Below are 12349 nucleotides of genomic sequence, written 5' to 3'. Positions count from 1 at the left end.
ATGAGGCGTCAGCCGCTCCTGGGTGAAGTGATGCTAGCAGGCAGCATCCCAGTTACTTTCCCACTGTGGGAACTGAGCCCTTTTAAAGCTGTTTTGACTGTAACCAAGGAATTAGAGAGATGGATGAAGCCAGCCGAAAGTGTGACAATCTCCTAAAGGCGCACAGATGGTGAGCAGACCCTGGAAACTGATTCACTTTGAGCGATCGCTTTCCTGAAGCACATTTTGGACCATTTTCAACCTCTCTGAGGACCTAAGAAAACCCGTAACTTCTCCGAGGCAAAACGGGGGGCATGGGGGAAAAAGGGAAAAAAGCATGATTTTTCCTCGAAACGCACATTCCCATATAGTTATTTATTTACTTGCCCTTTGACATCGAGAGAAGCTCATATCTCAGAGAACGATCACCCGTGGCTCAGTCCAGATGGAGGTGGGATACAAATTTCATTGCCAGTGCTAACCATGAAAAGATTTTCCTGTTTTACCAGAAACCACAATCTCCCATAGTTCCCAGACTACTCAAGTGATGTATAGCTTGGTAATTGTCCTGAAAGATAAGGGAAAGCCTCCTCTGCGGTTGCATTTGATATTGGCCTGATGTATGGGATCGCTCAGTGCCGGCTTGGTGGAGGGTGTCTCGAGACAGCGTGGAGTATGCCTCTGCCTTCTTCTTCTCGCTGGGGAACCTCTGCTGGTGGCAGGCAGGATCCTGAGGGATGCAAATTGCTTTCCCACATCTAACATCCCTTTCATAGCAGCCTCAGCCAGTTTTTTGCATGAGGAGGGGAGCTACAGCGTGGTTTATAGCCGCTCTGGAGCCTCCTCTGCAGTGCTGCCACCCCCGTGGCACCCCTGCGCTGGGGACGGGCAGGGGGGGAATGAGGGGTGGGAAGGGGAAAGCCTTGCAAGCAGAGGAGGAAGAAAAGCTGCTGGAGAGAGAAACCTTCACCCATGGAAAGCAGCAGGAACCCCTTTTCCTGGGTCGGTGCTAGGGGCACTGGACAAACCCTCCACCCACTGAGTATCGGCTGTGGTCAATCCTGCCAGCCATCCACAGCTAGGTACAGAGACCTTCCAGCTCCGTGCTGTTTGGGAACGATAGCCCACGTGAAATTTTCCGATAAGAATCTGCTGTGCTTAATTTTCCACTTCCCAGAGACAAACGAGTATCCCGTTAAGAATTTGGGCTGACAAAGTCCAAGCCGCGCTTTCGTGCTACGAGCACTATGGGGACGAGCAGCCGCTAGATGGCACGTCCATCCTGCTGCAGCCTCAGCATCCCACAGCCACGAAAGTCCAGGACGTGCCTCTCATCCCACGCAGGCACAGTAAAAGGATGAAATGTTATCTCAGCGTCTGCTTTTAGCAAACGCTGGCACGCGCTGCAGTTATTTTGCGTTGGGGATCTGCAATCTGATGAACATTCCTCTGCGATTTTGAAAGGGTTTAAAAATAAGCTACACGCAGATTTTGCAAACTTGCTCTCGCTGGTTTCAGTGGAGATGTACTAGGACTGCAGAGAGCATTTATGTGCAAAACAGCTCGTAAAAGGAAATATACAGTGCTTTGTTCTCCCACAGGAGGGCTAGTGAATTATTTGGGTAGAACCCACATGAAGTAAGAAGTTATTGGTAGATATTATTTTCCAGATCCTCGGCTGCTGTTATGTGGTATACTTCACTCGTTTATACTAGCTGAGAGTCTAGTCTCTAGGTCTCCAGATCAGAATTAAGCAAGACACCAAGAAGGCTTTGGAGAAAGGAGCTTTTATTTGAGGGGACTGCCAAGCACATTAGATCTGGACCACTTTCTCTCAGAGATTTAATCTCAGGGGAGCTGGCAAAACAGAAAAGGTCCAGAAATGGGAGTGAATCAGGCACATTAAGGCATTTATGCTGCAAGCTACAGTGTTTTCCATGTGCAGCAGCAAGTATCTAAAGAGTTTCACAGCAAAGAGTTTCAGTGTAGTTTTTGCCATTGAAAAGCTGGCTTGCACTTCATAGCAACTGAAAAGGAAGCCAAGCTTATGGGTTTCCATGTCAAGTCAGTCTAATGTACCATAAAGATGTTGGGTTCTGGTGCAAAAAGGTTTAAATCACCTTCCCTCCAACCCCCACCCCCAATTTTTTCCACTGCGACATGTAGAAGAATTAGAAGCATTGTACGGTGCTTTTAAATTCTTCCCCATGTCCTATGTTTGCACCAAGGACAAAGGCAGCATTTTAATGTGACATTATTTTGAATTCATCCCTTTAAAAAATGCTATTTTGTGGATTCAGTGAAATAATGCTTTGTGTTTCACTTGCATGCCTGTAAGCTCTCGCGCTGGTGAGAGGGTGAGGCAAACCAGCCCTAGCCTTCTGTATCATGGATTAGACCAAGTTGCACACAAAAACCAGTTATTTCCATGAAAAAAAAAAAAAAAAGGCACACGAAAATAAGTATTTGAATTTTCTGAACACATTTAAAATGGATGGGGAGGGTGCAGCAACACTATACTGCCTGGGAGAGGGGGAAGAAGAGTCTCATGTTTTGATGGTTCTGTACATTGCTGATCCCTATGGAGCTGTGCTGCCAAACCTAAACTTTGGGGTACTTCTAAAATGCAAACAACAAATAATAGTCCCCCAAGAGAGCAACACTGGAGATCCAGCCCCAGATTTGAGACTAAAGAGAGACACCAAGTGGAAGAAAGGCACAAGGGCAGTTGCAAGTCACCCGCAGGCCCCGAGGTTGTGATTTCTACCAGCGGTTTGCTGCAGCTGTACCAGCATCAGTAGGTGACCAGGGAGGCATTTTGGCACTGCTCTGCCCACGTGGACATTGAAACCTGTATCTGTGTGAGAAGGAGCAGGGAGGCAAAGGCAGAAAAGAGACTTCTTTCAATGCAAGTTTTAAAATTGGCTCTATGTAGAGAGGTACTTGGATGCCTTCAGAAATGAAATTGGAGGGAATTAAGTCTTTAAATACTCCAGTGGATCTGAGCCTACGTGAGAAGTTTTAGTGTCATAGGATTGCTTGTTCCGCTCGCCTTGCTCCTCCAGGTAAATCATGCCAGTGTTGCACACATTTCACTGAGAAAATATTCAGCCTGCCAATGTCAGCTCCCGAGAGTTTTCATTTCCTCTGGCAGCCTTTAAACCGGGTTCTCCTTCCTGAGGTTTTCTCAAGTGTTTATGTTAGCTGGACTGCAAGGGATAACTTCTCACCAGTCTCTGGGGCCATGGGGTGTGGAATTCATACTGCCAAAGCAACAGCATCTGTCCCAGCTCATCCCCAACACAGACCAGCAAGGACACCTCTCTCTATTTCTGGGTAACGTTTTCTCCTCTCAAGCCAAGGTGCTTACTTCAGTTCAGGTGTTTATCCATGCAAAGCGTGCAAGGATAATTGTAAAATTAGGCTAAGTCCTACCTCCACCAAGGCCCACAAAGTCACACCATGGCTGTTGTTAGCCCAGGCACTAACCAGAGCTCAGCAGCATCAGCAAGGGCTCTTTAAGTGACGATGATTTCTATAATTTAATGACGATGAATTCTGTAATTTAATTTGATGATTTCAGTAAGCGATGATTTCTGACACTCACCTGGCATTTTCTGACATATCCAACTCAAATCAGCAAGCCCCTAAAAATAATGATGGGCTCTTCTCAGTCCAGAGATGTCTGTGACCTGCGCACACTCTGTGGAAGACCTTTTGAGATTTGTTTGTATGATTTTTTATTATTATTTATTTTTAATTTTATTTTTATTTTTAACAGAGAAATTCTGGAAATCAGAGGATGGTAAATCTTGATGACACACCTTGTTCCAGCAAGTTTCCCATCCCAAAGGTTAGACAAACATCCACCTCATGGGGGCACATGCTCTCATACTTTCCAGTGCTCAATGGATCGCAAAAGCTCAAATCACGTAGTGCCTAGGAAGAAACGGCCCTGTGTGCTACATTTTCCAGCGCCCATAGAGGGGGCAGCAGTGTTCACTTGCAAAATACTGAGTTTGGGGGTGCTGAACCCTCCTGTAGCAGTCAGCTCTGAGGCACTCCCACCCCGGTCCCAAACTAACAACCTACAGAAGCTGCTCCCCGGTTCTGGGGTGTCTCGGGGCACCAATCTGGCTCCCTTCGCCTTGCCCAGGTTTCACTTCTGCTCCAAAATTTCAGTTGCCTGCATTCCTCACTCCAACCAGGGGAGGGCAACTGGTCATCAGGAAAATTATTTCAATGTACTGCAGCTCACTCCTTTTCTCAGAAGCCATAAAACTCAGAATTGTTAGGAATAATTAGTCCTGAAATAGAACAGACTACTTTAAAATCGTACCTTTTGGTAAACATGTTTTTCCCTAATGTGAGTTAAAATAGTCTCCACTTGCCTCAAGTGCCAGCAACCACTGCACTTTTGTTGCTGTTCACTCTAATAATTTTTTTTTTTTTTTTTTTTTGTATACAATTAATCCACATCCTAGTTTTGCTAATAAAAGCACAGCTTTGGGCAAATAAAAGGGGTGGATTCCACTTACGGTGCCATGAAAGCACTTCTGCCAACATTAGACTTGACAAAAGCTATAATCTTCAACCATGCTTTGCAGTCTAGCTCTTATTTTACCCTGTGCTATTAAACAGACACTAAATGTGGACTGCAGGGTGTTTTTTTGTTTGTTTGTTTGTTTGTTTTAACCTGGAATTTAAGCAGAACAAATACAGCAGTTCTTAGCTCTGTTTTTGATTTTTTTTTTTCTCTTTAGGAGATCAACATCAAAAGCATATTTTTTTCAAAGTAAGGCGGTGTGTAGGGATTGTTACAGTGCACGTCACTGTATCCACCTAGCCCCTCACTATTTGAAATCCTGCCCCTCTGAGATTAACCGCAATTCAAAAATATATATTTTTTTAAGGAAATAAATCTGGAAACATTATGGATTCGCATATGTCTTTCTCCTAAACTCTGCTGTCCTTAATGCCAAGTATTTGTCTGAGGCTGCCTAACAGTGGCCGCAGCGTTAGGACAGCTGCTTCAGCAACCGCTGCAACGGTGAAGGCACAAACCCAGGGCTCATTTCCTGCTCTGGTGTTTGTCTTGTCAGGCAGCAAACTGTGCCAGCTGAGCCTCGGCCCCCTTCTTCTCAGAGAGCCTCCAAGAGCAGAGAAAAGCCATTTGAGCTCCCCTCTCATTTGAGCTGATCTTGCTGCAGGACTCCAGCCCTGAGACCTCCCATCCCCGCTGCACAGGGAGCACTGCCTGTGTGTGCGCTGCTGGGGACGTGCTTGCTTGCAGCCCACCGGCCCAGCATCGTTCCTTCCCAGCCAGGCATGGTTTTACCAGCAAAGAAGGGGCGTAGGTCCCTCAGCACCGTACACAGGCACCTGTGCAGGGCCTTTGCTTTACATTGCAAAGCAGAAGGGCTCTGAGGGCTGCACAACTTCTCACAACACACAGCAAGGCTGCAACCAGCTCCAAAGGTGCAGCAAAGCCAGCTGTGTGGGGCATTAGTAACGCTCTGTGCAGGCATTAGGATTCCCCATGCTGAAGGGACCTCCTGTACTACTGAAACAGGCTGCATCCCAGGGACCTGGGCTGGCGAGCAAAGGCTTCCCCTGGTTCCTCGCAGAATAGGCCATCGCTTGATTGAGTAAAGAGATTAATTCCTTCTAAAAAGAAAGGATTCATCTGACAGGGAACGGTTGTTTGGTTTGCAATGAAAATGACCCGAGGCCAAAGCAGATTGCTTGGCTGAGTGACCTCTGGGCGGGCGTCTAGCCGCCTTCGAAATGGCATTCGGTCTTCGGTGTGACACACCACATAATGGTGGGTTTCTCCATTCCGTGTGTTTTCTTACAAGCACTTTGGTCTAATCACTAGCTGAGAATCCAGCCTACTGTGTACGTTGTAAAAGATGCTGTTTATACTTGGGCTTTTAGTTCACCATCTGTGCACAGCTCAGCTGCAACATCTCCGCAGATCTGCTTCTGCACCGTTGCCAACTCCCTGTTGCAAGCCCTCAGAACAGCATGATTCACGTCGGACTTTCCAGCAAAATTCAAGCTCTTTGCGAGCTATCTTTTAAAGATCTATCCCCTGTCCTCAGAAAACTCAGTGATACAGACCTAATGCTTTTCTACAGCCTCGCTTGTTCATATCTGAGCAGCACTGAAGCATAACCAGCTATACATGCAGCCACTGATGCATACATACCTCCACACTGCTGTTCCTAACATGTATCCTATTCTCAGAGCCATTGACACAAATTCATTTGGGCACCAGAGCTGCTAGCACACGAGCAATCCATTTGCACTGCGCCTTGCAATCTCTTTTTATTTTAAAACCAACTCCTTTTTTTTTTAAAAAAAAAAAAAAGAGCCTTTCCACTAATCCTCAGGGGCAATATTCTGAGCCTAGACTTCCTTCCTCAAAGTAGGACACTCGTAAGAATCAGAAACAAGCTACATGCTCAGCGTGTATAGGTCAGACACCTGAGCATGAGGACAGGCAGGCTCCCCCAGCCCCCAAACATTTACAGGTGAGTTTACTAAGGGCATAAGCCTGACCAGGTGCTTTAATTAAGGACAAAGCCTTTTAAAGAGGGAGAGGGGGAAGAGAAAGCCCCCTTAATGTGCTGTTTGAGTGTTGGGGTGGTTTTACTCAAGGTTAACTCTGCTCAGAAGGAGACGCTGGGATACTGCCACCTTCCAGAAGGACAGGTAGGAGTGCGATCCCAAGGGCTGGCCCTAAACGTGTTTCCAGATACCGCCCCAGCAATTCTGATGCAAAATGTATCCTCAGCTTTGGCAAACAACACTTTTAAGGAGAAAAAGGAGCCTGAGCAAGGCCAGGTTTCTGAGACAGTTTGTTTTCAGGCTGGGACTAGCCTGGTATAGCTACAGGCAGCTGCAAATGGGGGTGCCGAGACCGCGTGAACCTCCAAAACCCCAGCGCGGCGTGCATCACCCCTTTCACTTCCACCTCATCCCCTCTGTTCTGCCTGGCACCTGCAGGCCGGGCACCTTCCCTGGCCAGCCCACAGCACAGCTGCAGCCCTCAGTTTCGCCCTGCTGGCCCCCATGATGTGCATGAAGGAGGCCGGGGGCTCGTGTTTACCCATCGTGTGGCCACAGCTACGGGGCGAGGGGACTCCCCACCTTCCCTTGCCTTAGGGCTGCTGTGGTTTTACAGCCTGTTAGCAGAGGGTTTAAAGTTTACAGAACAGCAAAATGCCGGGTGTTTAGCAGGTCGGGGGGCTCACTGCCACTCTGGGGAAGGGCCTCGGGCCTTTGCTTGGCACATGGAGGGGCTGAGGGGGCGGTGGGTGAGGGGGAGCCCGCCCCGGGGCCGGCCGAGCGCAGCCTCCAGCTCCGCCCCGCGGGGCTGGGAGCCCGGCCGGGGACACGGCACTGGAGGGAGGCAGGGAAGGGAGGAAGGAGGCGACACAGCACAGCATAGCACAGCCCAATACAGCCCAGCACAGCAGGTAGGTGAGCGGGGCGGCCCGGCTTGTTAAGGGGGCGAGGGCTGCGGCCCCTCCGCTGGGCTCCGAGCCCCCCCCCCCCCCCCGGCCCCCCCCGGGGGCTCTTCCCGGAGCTTTTCGGGGCTTTTCGGGGATTCCCGAGCTGGGCTGGGCCGGCAGCGGTGTGCTCCGGAGCCTGGCAGCCCCGCTGGGGGTGGTTTGGCGTAAAATGGAGCAAAGGGGACAAAAAAAAAAAAACAACTGCCCTGGAACCAAAACGTTGGTTTCTGTTGCACAGAGCTCGCCCGAGATGGAGCCTTCCCGGGTCTGGGGCCAGCTCTGCTGTTTCCATCTCCTGTTTGAGCTCAGAGCTTGGGCTGGAGAAAACCCTGCGGGGCTTGCTGGCTGTCCAGGAAGCCTGGAAGCCCTGCTCAAACTCCTCTTAAGGCATTTTCCAATCATAGCCATGGGTTTCGGTGTCTGGTGGGACAGTGGGAGGCATCCAGCAGGGGTGAAGGTGGCTGCTGCAGCAAGGACTTCAGGCACTGGTGGTCCTGGACCTGTTATGGGAAACCCAAAGTGAGGTTGGGCATGTCCCTTGCTATATGACATGGTCAATATTGGTTTGCTTGAGTGGTGGCTGAGGTGTGGCAGCTCCTGCAGTCGGTATCTGAGAAGCTCTGTCTTCTCCTGGCTTGGATGTTGACCCAAAGAGGTGCTAAAACGAAGCAAAGGTGAAAAATCACAGTCTGTTCCTTGGCACGGGAGAAAAATAACCCTGGAAGCACGGCCAGCAGTTCCTGGGTGAGCAGTCAGCTGTGGCAGAGCCTGTTTGCTGCCCAGCTCCGTGCTCTGCTCAAAGTCCCCTGGATTATCAGGGCTGAGGCACGCCGAGGTGGTTAACAGCAGCGGGCTCGCACCTCGGCAGGGTCACCAGCGAAGCGCAGGGCACTGCGTGCTGGAGATGGCTCAAATCACTGCTCGCACGCGCTGACAGCTTCAGGGCTGGCGAATTGCCTGTAAGACAGATGAGGCATTGCTGTGGGCAACTCTGCGAGAGGGGCTGGTCTGAGGGTGATAGCAGGGGAAGGGGATAAAACCCAAGCCTGGTGAGATGGATGGGGACCAGAGCCATGATCTCGTAGGGTCTCATTGCCGTAATCGAGCATGCACGCAGCAGAGCCAGGGAAGCTGGGCTGCTCAGTGCTCATCCAAGGTAAATACAGGGGAAAGGAGGGAAGGAAACTAAGCCAAAGGCAGGCTTTCTCCTGTGGGAAGAGGCACACGTGTGGGCTGCCTGGTTCTAGTTCTTTGCTCTCCTTGGTGGAGCTCCAGAACTGGGACACCACTGATTAAAAGCGAGTCAAAGCAAAGCGTGGTGCACGTACGCTATTTCTGACACTTGCTGCAGAGGTAAGCGTCCTGCCTGACTTTAAGGAGCTCAGCAGCTCTGCTATGCCATCAGGAGCATTTTAAACAGCGAATACCACTAGTCCTTTGCCTGAGGACACTGCTGGGCTGCTGTTTTAGTTTCCCTGCAGCGCAGCAAACAGGTGCCTAACGAAGGGCCTGTTACTCATTACTGCAAAGTTGTTGCCCAGCTGCAATAGACTGCTGATCTCTTGCAGTACGATGATAATCCCATGGCCATGTGTACCGGAGAAATGCTGAGCTGAAAAAGAGCTATACACGTTGGGATACCCAGCAGCCCAGGGATTTGCAGTTATATAATGCAGAGTTCCCCTCACAGGCAAAAATAATCCCTCTGAAGTCAGGGGGAAGAGTCTCCTGAGCAAGCGAAGGGAAGGTTGAGACTTGGGAGCAGCAGCTGTGCACCTTCCTACAGCTTGAATCCATCCTCCTTGTCCCTGTGGCTGCCCAGTAGTGGCCCTGGAGGTGATTTGGGAACGGGGAGGGAGAGCAGTGGTGTGCTGTGAGGCAGTCCTGCCTGCTGGGAGCAAGGGAGCCTGTTTCCCAGGCTTGCCCTAGAGAAGGGGTTTGTGGTCACTGGATATGTCTGTGTCCTCTACCAGCACAAAGGCTGCTGCTGTCATCCCATCCTATAAGAACATGTAAATCCCGAGCACCCGGAGCCAGCCTGTCTCCCGTGATGGATGAGTAGCAATTTGGTTGGAAGTCAGTAGTGAAGCCTAACTTAACGAGAGGAGCTCTACTGCTGCATAAAATGGCTGAATGCTGCCTTTCAGACATTCACGTTAGTCCTTTCCAGGACATTCCTGGAGCTTTTACAGCATTTCGGTTTCTGGGTTGCTAGGTGCTCTAGTCCTAGGCAAAAATATCCATGCTGGGAATGTTTTATCCCCTACTTTATTTTTTCTGATTTCTCCCTGGTCCAGCAGCTGGCTTAGCATTGCTTGGAACATGAGGGCTGTGCAATGTGTGATCAGAAATTGAATGTGGAGGGGATTTCCTATACTCAGTGATGTCAGTATCGAGTATATACTGGGACTTTGGTCCCTGGAGCTCATGTGCTTGTTTTTGAAACGTGTCCTGTGATCTGCTCTGCTCATCCCTGTCCCGCTTGTGATCGAGCAATCTGTAGGCTCCTCTTCACGTCAGAGGATGCTGTGCTGGCAGGACGCCGTCCCTAACGCTGTGGTTATAACTTCCCACTGGGTCTGAGGCTTGTTTCATGCTGGCGGTGTGGCGCAACCGGGGCACCCTGAGTGCCATGGAGCTGCTCATGTGTCGGCGTGGACGGGGTCACTGGCAGTGAGTCAGTTCCCCCCTGCTGTTGCCTTGAGTTTTGTACTGACCAAGCAGAGCCAGCGACTGCTTTACAGCATCCACACCATGCTCAGAGGGCAGGCGGTAATTCTGATTGTGCTCATTTCTGAAGTCTTTCTGGGAAAAACCACCCAGACCCAAAGGGACTGCCTTGAGGTACCTTCCCAACAGCCGAGGAAGCTGCTGAGCTCTTTGCGTTCAGGCTCCTTTCTAATGCAGGCTTTGCAGAGAATTCTGCATGTGGAATAACTAAAGAGCTCTCCGAGTTGTGCAGTAGATCCGTGTATTCCCTCAGGAAGCTCTTTTAATTAGAGAAGATCTCTGCTCAAAGGCTGCTGTGCTGAACAGCTCGCCGAACCAGCAGCTGCCTGCAGACCGCGGTGCTGAGGAGAAGCCCTGGTGGTGGAGCACATGAAGCGAGGTGATGATGGCACAGCCTTCCTCCTCCCGCTCCTGCGAGGCTCTGCTGCTCCTCTCCAGGAGCTGGGGCTTCCCAGAGTCGCTGCTGAGAGGAGGAAGAGGAGAGGGGTCCGCTCCTGCCTGCCCTAGGGACCCGGCACGTCAGAGCTTCCTCTCGCCCGCTGCTCCCTGGGGGCGAGGCGTTTTGACTCACAGCTTCCTGGAGCGGGGCTGGGGGGACTGAAAGGCTGCTGCCAAAAGTACCTGGGGATTTCTGTGTGTTGGAAGCGACTGCTGCCTTGGCACAAGAGGCTATTTCAAGGGAGGGCTATTTCGAGGAATGGCAAGCAGCTTTAATGCCCGAGACCTCAGGAGCTCCTTTGATGCCGCGGTTCTGTTTGTGGTTTCAGAGGCTGATCATTCACTCCCGGCCCGTCGTGTCACAGCTTCGGGGCCTCCAGGGGAGGCTAGCCTGGGCTGTCCCAGCAGTGCTTTACACTTGGTTGTGTTGTGAAGCAATCAGTTCCTGCTTTGTGTCCGTCCCAGGTGGATGGGAAGCTTCCCACCCAGCCCAGCTGGCGGCTACGAGCAACACCTCGCAGAGCATATACAGCTTGGTGCTGTGCACCCAGTGCTGTCCCCTGGGAACCTGAACAGTTGCTCCATGTTTGCTCAGAAAACAGAGGACTTTTGCCACAAGGTGCTTGCTGTCAGGAGAAGGAGCCTGCAGAGAGGTGACCGTGTGCCTGCCCAGCATCTTGCTGAAGAGCTCTGTCTGCCTGGGCTGCGGTCCTGCAGGGGGTCATCCTCCTCCTGGCTAAGGAGGAGACGACTTGTCCTAACTCGGTGGTGTTACCACGTTTGGCTTGATAAATATTGCAGAATTAACGTGGAGATGTTTGCCTTCAGGGAGTGGGCTGCGGGGGAAAGAATGCGAAATGGTGGGACAGAAAAAATGTTATAAATAAATAAATGTCTTCAGCTCTATTAAAAAGTAATGTTAGCCTCAACCATGGTTTACTGATTAAAGACAAAAAGAGAGCCTTGCTTCTTTTTCCTCCCCAAAAGTGGGATCACTTCTCTCTGCATTGAGGCTTAGTTGATGCTTGTGAATTCACTGGTTAATCTGGATGAAAGTTCATTCTTTTTTTTTTTAATATTTCCAAACTGCTATTTTCCATCTCTTCTAGCTTTGTTCCATCAAATAGTCTTCCAAAAATATTTGTGCTCTAAATTTGGAAAAGGAGACCCTTTCTGGCAAGCCCTAGAGGCCACCCGGCCTCCCCTGGTTCTGGTTCAGCCCAGCCTGTGTTGTTCCAGGCTGCTGCAAGCAGAGCACCGTGCATAAATCCCCCAGGACAGCAGGGCAGCCCCTCCTTTTCCCTGAACAGACCCAGCTCTTGAAGCCTTGCTGTCTATTTTAACTGCCAAATTCCTGGGGAACTTATCCCATATGTCTGCTCCTCTTGGCTTGAGGCAGCCCTGTCCGTAGCCTATGCGTGCGGTGCTTGGGAGAGTGGCTTGGTTTTTCATCTTTTTTCATCTCCTGCTCGGTGTTCGGTGGAGGAGTGATCCTAACTGCAGGTGGCAGGTCTGAAACTGAGTAATGTTCTCACGTGGCTCCAGATAAGCCTGCCGTGACCGCCTGCCTGGTAACCCAGCACTCCGCCAGGGAGCAAAACACCTGTGTGCAACCGTGTGTGCAGTGCCCTCTGCCTCTGCTTCCAGGGCCACCTCCGTCAGAGCGAAACTGAAAGGTTTGG

The 12349-nt window shown here is 50.5% G+C and overlaps 1 protein-coding gene across 2 annotated transcripts in view; it reads left to right on the top strand.

Moving 5' to 3' along the window:
• The first annotated feature begins 6652 nt into the window (after positions 1 to 6652).
• CD82 (CD82 molecule) overlaps positions 6653 to 12349 on the top strand; it is a 30943-nt gene continuing 25246 nt past the window's right edge. Inside the window, exon 1 of one of the 2 annotated variants that reach the window (XM_084522335.1) lies at positions 6653 to 6696. The gene's annotated coding sequence lies outside the window, so the exon portion shown is untranslated. Of the gene's footprint in view, positions 6697 to 7336; positions 7464 to 12349 lie in introns of those variants that run through there. The other variant, XM_084522333.1, reaches the window with a different exon arrangement.

This window comes from Aythya ferina, assembly GCF_964211825.1.
Source record: "Aythya ferina genome assembly, chromosome: 5".
Lineage (NCBI taxonomy): Eukaryota > Metazoa > Chordata > Aves > Anseriformes > Anatidae > Aythya > Aythya ferina.
Note: the sequence above shows the minus strand (reverse complement) of the source record. Positions and strands in the feature narration are given on the sequence as shown.